This window comes from Nerophis ophidion, linkage group LG14 (assembly GCF_033978795.1).
Source record: "Nerophis ophidion isolate RoL-2023_Sa linkage group LG14, RoL_Noph_v1.0, whole genome shotgun sequence".
NCBI lineage: Eukaryota > Metazoa > Chordata > Actinopteri > Syngnathiformes > Syngnathidae > Nerophis > Nerophis ophidion.
The window spans coordinates 5,237,123-5,245,236 of NC_084624.1; the positions used below are offsets into that span (position 1 = coordinate 5,237,123).

At 38.9% G+C, this 8,114-nt stretch overlaps 1 protein-coding gene across 1 annotated transcript in view; it reads right to left on the reverse strand.

Moving 5' to 3' along the window:
* Window positions 1-8,114, reverse strand: part of LOC133568022 (receptor-type tyrosine-protein phosphatase mu-like) — a 610,514-nt gene that overhangs the window by 80,318 nt on the left and 522,082 nt on the right. The gene's annotated exons all lie outside the window — the stretch shown is intronic.

Consider the following 8,114-nt stretch of genomic DNA (forward strand, 5'->3'; position numbering starts at 1 on the left):
GCCGCTGGCTTCTCTGGGCCCGAGATCATCTAAGATGGACTGATGCAAAGTGGAAAAGTGTTCTGTGGTCTGACGAGTCCACATTTCAAATTGTTTTTGGAAATATTCGACATCGTGTCATCCGGACCAAAGGGGAAGCGAACCATCCAGACTGTTATCGACGCAAAAGTTTAAAAGCCAGCATCTGTGATGGTATGGGGGTGCATTAGTGCCAGATTGAAAAATGTGGTCTCCAGGCCTTAATTTGCCTAGGTCCCAAATACCCTTCGAACTGTTCGTTTGCTAATTTCTGCTATGCTAACAGCTGCAATGCTAGCAACCTGTGATAATAGAGGATCTTATCCCGCTTCAATAGATGGTTGCTAAAGTGCAAAATGCTACACTTGCACGTTGCGGGCTGCACGCCGCCGCCCCCGGGGTCGCACTTTGTACGCCACTGTCCTAGAATATTAACAACATTAACACTGCGAGGCGCGTTTTCGTCATTTATCACTTTGGCAAGGCGATGAATCTCGTAAATGAGGAGAGCCTCAACATTTTAGGTTCCAGGGTTCTAAATGTCAACGCTAATTAGTAGCTTCAGGTCAGACTAGTGCCACGTTTTCCCGCCTTTAATATGCATGGCATATCTTTGCTTGGGGAAAAAAAAAGCACTTTAATTATTGTGCTGCGGTGTAACAAAGGCCTAACTGAACGTGTTTTGTTACAACACAATGGTAGATACACTATACTGCCAAAAGTATTTGGCCACCCATCCAAATGATGAGAATCTGGTGTCCTAATCAATCAATCAATGTTTACTTATATAGCCCTAAATCGCTAGTGTCTCAAAGGGCTGCACAAACCACTACCACAAACCACTACGACATCCTCGGTAGGCCCACATAAGGGCAAGGAAATCTCACACCCGGTGGGACGTCCGTGACAATGATGACTATGAGAACCTGGCCCGGCGTATAAAATCAAGCACTTAGACATGGAGACTGTTTCTACAAACATTTGTGAAAGAATTGGCCGCTTTCAGTGATTTCCAGAGTGGAACTGTCATAGGATGCCATACCTATGCAACAAATCCAGTCGTGAAATTTCCTCGCTCGTAAATATTCCAAAGTCAACTTATTATAAGAAAAGTAAAGAGTTTGGGGAACAATAGCAACTCAGCCACGTAAACTGACAGAGAGCATACTTGCCAACCTTGAGACCTCCGAATTCGGGAGATGGGGGGTGATTGTGGTCGATGGGAGCTGGGGATGGATATTGTAGCGTCACAGGAGAGTTAGTGCTGCAAGGGATTCTAGATATATGTGCTGTTGTGTCACGGTGCGGATGTTCTCCCGAAATGTCTTTGCTTGGGGTAAAAAAAAACACTTTAATTATTGTGCAGCGGTGTAACAAAGGCCTAACTGAACGTGTTTTGTTACAACACAATGGTAGATACACTATATTGCCAAAAGTATTTGGCCACCCATCCAAATGATGAGAATCCGGTGTCCTAATCAATCAATCAATGTTTACGTATATAGCCCTAAATCACTAGTGTCTCAAAGGGCTGCACAAAACACAACACAAACCACTACGACATCCTCGGTAGGCCCACATAAGTGATTGTGGTCAATGGGAGCTGGGGATGGATATTGTAGCGTCCCAGAAGAGTTAGTGCTGCAAGGGATCCTAGATATATGTGCTGTTGTGTTACGGTGCGGATGTTCTCCCGAAATGTCTTTGTCATTCTTTTTTGGTGTGGGTTCACAGTGTGGCGCAAATTCGTAACAGTCTTAAAGTTGTTTATACCGCCACCCTCAGTGTGACCTGTATGGCTGTTGACCAAGTATGCCTTGCATTCCCTTTGAGTGAGTGTAGAAGTGTCGCATACTACAAGACTTTGCCAGCACGTAGGTAAGCAATGTGGATGTCAAAGACACGGTCCTTTGAGGCTCGCCCTCAATATCGGAGTTTGTGTGGAAATCGGGAGAACACGTTCCTCGGGGGATTGGGAAGTATGTAAACCACGTTGTGGATCGTAGATTCATTCAGATCCGCACACAACGCTGTCAAGAGACATAAAAAACCTGCAAGTCACATAATCATTAAACTTTTAAAGTCGTAAATACGACCACCCTCAGTGTGACCTGTATGGCTGTCGACCAAGTATGACTTGCATTCACTTGTGTGTGTGTGTCATCTATGCACCTGTCGCTAATCTCTAAACCGGTTATGCCGCACCCTGCTTTGCTGCAGGCCTGCAGGCCTGCAGGCCACGCCCACCGCACTTAAATATCGGGTTTCACTATTTAAAGGCGCTTTGAGTCACTAGAACAAGGGTCACCAACCTTTTTGATACCAAAACCTAATTTTCGGCTACTGATTATTGCGAAGGGCTACCAGTTTGATACACACTTAAGTAAATGGCCAGAAATAGCCAATTTGCTCAATTTACCTTTAATAAATAAATATATATATATATAAAAAAAAAGGGTATTTCTGTCTGTGATTCCGTCGTAAAATGTTTTTCCTTTTACGGAAGGGTTTTTTGTAGGGAGAAAATTATGAAAAAAACATTTAAAAGAGGAGGAAACATGAAAAAAATGAAAATAAAATTTTGAAACATAGTTTATCTCCAATTTCGACTCTTTAAAATTCTAAATTCAACCAAAAAATAGGAAGAGAAAAAATACCTAATTCAAATCTTTTTGAAAAAATTAAAAAAATAATTTATGGAACATCATTAGTAATTTTTCCTGTTTAAAATTAATTTTAGAATTTTGATGACATGTTTTAAATAGGTTAAAATCCAATCTGCACTTTTTTTTAATTAATATATAACAAATTGGACCAAGCTATATTTCTAACAAAGACAAATCATTATTTCTTCTAGATTTTCCAGAACAAAAATGTTAAAATAAATTCAAAAGACTTTGAAATAAGATTTAAATTTGATTCTACAGATTTTCTAGATTTGCCAGATTTTTTTTTTTTAATTTTAACCATAATAGGTTTTGAAGAAATATTTCACAAATAGGCGGCATAGCTCGGTTGGTAGAGCGGCCGTGCCAGCAACTTAAAGGGTTGCAGGTTCGATTCCCGCTTCCGCCATCCTAGTCACTGCCGTTGTGTCCTTGGGCAAGACACTTTACCCACCTGCTCCCAGTGCCACCCACACTGGTTTAAATGTAACTTAGATATTGGGTTTCATTCTGTAAAGCGCTTTGAGTCACTTGAGAAAAGCGCTATATAAATATAATTCACTTCACTTCTTTGTCAAAAAACAGAAGCTAAAATGAAGAATTAAATTAGAAAATATTTATATTCTTTACAGTAAAATTTTTTTTTTTACTTAAACATTGATTTAAATTGTCAGGAAAGAAGAGGAAGGAATTTAAAAGGTAAAAAGATAAATGTGTTTAAAAATACTAATATCATTTTTAAGGTTGCTTTTTTTCTCTAAAATTGTCTTTCGGAAAGTTCTAAGAAGCAAAGTAAAAAAAAAAAATGAATTTATTTAAACAAGTGAAGACCAAGTCTTTAAAATATTTTCTTGGATTTTCCAATTCTATTTGAGTTTTGTCTCTCTTAGAATTAAAAATGTCGAGCAATGCGAGACCAGCTTGCTAGTAAATAAATACAATTTATAAAATAGAGGCAGCTCACTGGTAAGTGCTGCTATTTGAGCTATTTTTAGAACAGGCCAGCGGGCGACTCATCTGGTCCTTACAGGCAACCTGGTGACCCCTGCACTAGAGAAAAGCGCTATATAAATATAATTCACTTCACTTCGTCAAAAAACAGAAGCTAAAATGAAGAATTGAATTAAAAATTATTTATTATTCTTTACAATAAAAAAAAAAATACTTAAACATTAATTTAAATTGTCAGGAAAGAAGAGGAAAGAATTTAAAAGGTAAAAAGATGAATGTGTTTAAAAATACTAAAATCATTTTTAAGGTTGCCTTTTTTCTCTAAAATTGTCTTTCGGAAAGTTATAAGAAGCAAAGTAAAAAAAATAAATGACTTTATTTAAACAAGTGAAGACCAAGTCTTTAAAATATTTTCTTGGATTTTCAAATTCTATTTGAGTTTTGTCTCTCTTAGAATTAAAAATGAGACCAGCTTGCTAGTAAATAAATACAATTTAAAAAATTGAGGCAGCTCACTGGTAAGTGCTGCTATTTGAGCTATTTTTAGAACAGGCCAGCGGGCGACTCATCTGGTCCTTACGGGCGACCTGGTGACCCCTGCACTAGAGAAAAGCGCTATATAAATATAATTCACTTCACTTCACTTCTTCGTCAAAAAACAGAAGCTAAAATGAAGAATTAAATTAAAAATGATTTATTATTCTTTACAATAAAAATTTTTATTTACTTAAACATTGATTTAAATTGTCAGAAAAGAAGAGGAAGGAACTTAAAAGGTAAAAACCTAAATGTGTTTAAAAATACTAAAATAATTTTTAAGTTTGAATTTTTTCTCTAAAATTGTCTATTCCAAAAGTTATAAGAAGCAAAGTAAAAAAAATAAATGACTTTATTTAAACAAGTGAAGACCATGTCTTTAAAATATTTTCTTGGATTTTCAAATTCTATTTGAATTTTGTCTCTCTTAGAATTAAAAATGCAGAGCAAAGCGAGACCAGTTTGCTAGTAAATAAATACAATTTAAAAAATTGAGGCAGCTCACTGGTAAGTGCTGCTATTTGAGCTATTTTTAGAACAGGCCAGCGGGCGACTCATCTGGTCCTTACGGGCGACCTGGTGACCCCTGCACTAGAGAAAAGCGCTATATAAATATAATTCACTTCACTTCACTTCTCTGTCAAAAACCAGAAGCTAAAATGAAGAATTAAATTAAAAATTATTTATTATTCTTTACAATAAAAAAAATAAATTTACTTAAACATTGATTTAAATTGTCAGGAAAGAAGAGGAAGGAACTTAAAAGGTAAAAAGATAAATGTGTTTAAAAATACTAAAATCATTTTTAAGGTTGCATTTTTTCTCTAAAAATTGTCTTTCTGAAAGTTATAAGAAGCAAAGTAAAAAAATAAATGAATTTATTTAAACAAGTGAAGACCAAGTCTTTAAAATATTTTCTTGGATTTTCAAATTCTATTTGAGTTTTGTCTCTCTTAGAATTAAAAATGAGACCACCTTGCTAGTAAATAAATACAATTTAAAAAATTGAGGCAGCTCACTGGTAAGTGCTGCTATTTGAGCTATTTTTAGAACAGGCCAGCGGGCGACTCATCTGGTCCTTACGGGCGACCTGGTGCCCGCTGGCACTGTGTTGGTGACCCCTGCACTAGAGAAAAGCGCTATATAAATATAATTCACTTCACTTCTTCGTCAAAAAACAGAAGCTAAAATGAAGAATTAAATTAAAAAGTATTTATTATTCTTTACAATAATAAAAAAAAAAAAACTTGAACATTGATTTAAATTGTCAGAAAAGAAGAGGAAGGAATTTAAAAGGTAAAAAGGTATATGTGTTTAAAAATACTAAAATCATTTTTAAGGTTGAATTTTTTCTCTAAAATCGTCTTTCGGAAAGTTATAAGAAGCAAATTAAAAAAATAAATGACTTTATTTAAACAAGTGAAGACCAAGTCTTAAAATATTTTCTTGGATTTTCAAATTCTATTTGAGTTTTGTCTCTCTTAGAATTAAAAGCGAGACCAGCTTGCTAGTAAATAAATACAATTTAAAAAATTGAGGCAGCTCACTGGTAAGTGCTGCTATTTGAGCTATTTTTTAGAACAGGCCAGCGGGCGACTCATCTGGTCCTTACGGGCGACCTGGTGACCCCTGCACTAGAGAAAAGCGCTGTGTAAACATCACTCACTTCACGTCACTATGAACATCATCAGTATCATCATCAGTATCATCTCCTGGTGGCTGTGCAGTTTTGCGGCGTGAGGCAATAACAAACGCAGCAGGAGCGTTGGGAGTTTATCGGGCGAGGCGGGAGTTTTGATGCGTTAAAGAACTTGCGAGGGAGTAAAAAACATCATTACCCATATGTCTGCATTCATGAGCACTTGAGAAGTAGTGTGTGTGTGTGGAGGGGGCGTGGTGGGTGGTCCCTCTCCAATCAAGGCACTTTTTTTTCCAATGCATGTGTTCTCTGGAAATGAGCGAGCTGTGTATTGCCAGACGTGTAATGGACTATAAAACCAATGGCGGCCAAGGTAAATAATTTAAGCCGCCCGCATTTAGCGCGGCTCACCTTGCATTATGGACTGATGTTTGAGGGGTGTAACAAGACGTTACAAATGACCACATTAACGGGGCGGGGGGAGCACTTATGGAGGCAGGTACGTCAGCAGGCTATTAGCCTTGGAGGAAAAGCATCTGCTTCCAAGGCCGTCGCAGTAAATCAGGTCGGACCAGTAAGTGAGTTAGAACTGTTTTTTTTTTTTTCCGGAGCAGCGTTAAGGCATGCGGGGGACACCTGAGTGCGTGTGCGCGCTGACGGTTAACGCCAGAGCGGATGTACGGCGGCTTGAAGAAGGATGATGGGAAGCCGAGAGGCAGTCGATTGAAGCGCGGGACTCCACCGAACATCCCAGAATAAGCTAGTCCGGTTACTTCTAGACCTCCACCTCAATCCAACCCACTTCTCCAAAGTGGGCTGGCTCAGGGTGGAGGACAGAGTAAAACAACTTGCACTGAGCCTGGTTTATAAAATTTATAAAATCCGCTACACCTCCCTGACACCGAAGTACATGTCAAACTGCTTCCTTATGACCGCCATAACCACAAACCACGTCAAACCCAGATTCCGATCCAACAAAGGTCTTGACTCATTCTCCTTCTATGCCACATCAATGTGGAATGCACTCCCAACAGGTATAAAAGTAAGTGCATCTCTATATTCCTTCAAAACCGCTCTAAAACAACACCTCCAGGCAACTCCAACCTTTTACTAATACCCTCCTCCATTCACATCCCATCTCCCCGGATTATAAATAACCTTATGTAAATATATAAATGTACTTCTAATGTAAGGGGTTATGAACATCCCACAGGTGTGCAGGCTAATTGGGAACAGGTGGGTGCCATGATTGGGTATAAAAACAGCTTCCCCCCAAAAATGCTCAGTCTTTCACAAGAAAGGATGGGGCGAGGTACACCCCTTTGTCCACAACTGCGTGAGCAAATAGTCAAACAGTTTAAGAACAACCTTTCTCAAAGTGCAATTGCAAGAAATTTAGGGATTTCAACATCTACGCTCCATAATATCATCAAAAGGTTCAGAGAATCTGGAGAAATCACTCCACGTAAGCGGCATGGCCGGAAACCAACATTGAATGACCGTGACTTTCGATCCCTCGGACGGCACTGTATCAAAAACCAACATCAATCTCTAAAGGATATCACCACATGGACTCAGGAACACTTCAGAAAACCACTGTCACTAAATACAGTTCATCGCTACATCTGTAAGTGGAAGTTAAAGCTCTACAATGCAAAGCGAAAGCCATTTATCAACAACATCCAGAAATGCCGCTGGTTTCTCTGGGCCCGAGATCATCTAAGATGGACTGATGCAAAGTGGAAAAGTGTTCTGTGGTCTGACGAGTCCACATTTCAAATTGTTTTTGGAAATATTCGACATCGTGTCATCCGGACCAAAGGGGAAGATCCAGACTGTTATTGACGCAAAGTTCAAAAGCCAGCATCTGTGATGGTATGGGGTTGCATTAGTGCCCAAGGCATGGGTAACTTACACATCTGTGAAGGCACCATTAATGCTGAAAGGTACATACAGGTTTTGGAACAACATATGCTGCGATCGTTCATGGACGCCCCTGCTTATTTCAGCAAGACAATGCCAAGCCACATTCAGCACGTGTTACAACAGCGTGGCTTCGTAAAAAAAGAGTGCGGGTACTTTCCTGGCCCGCCTGCAGTCCAGACCTGTCTCCCATGGAAAATGTGTGGCGCATTATGAAGCGTAAAATACGACAGCGGAGACCCCGGACTGTTGAACGACTGAAGCTCTACATAAAACAAGAATGGGAAAGAATTCCACTTTCAAAGCTTCAACAATTACTTTCCTCAGTTCCCAAATGTTTATTGAGTGTTGTTAAAAGAAAAGGTGATGATCTCGGGCCC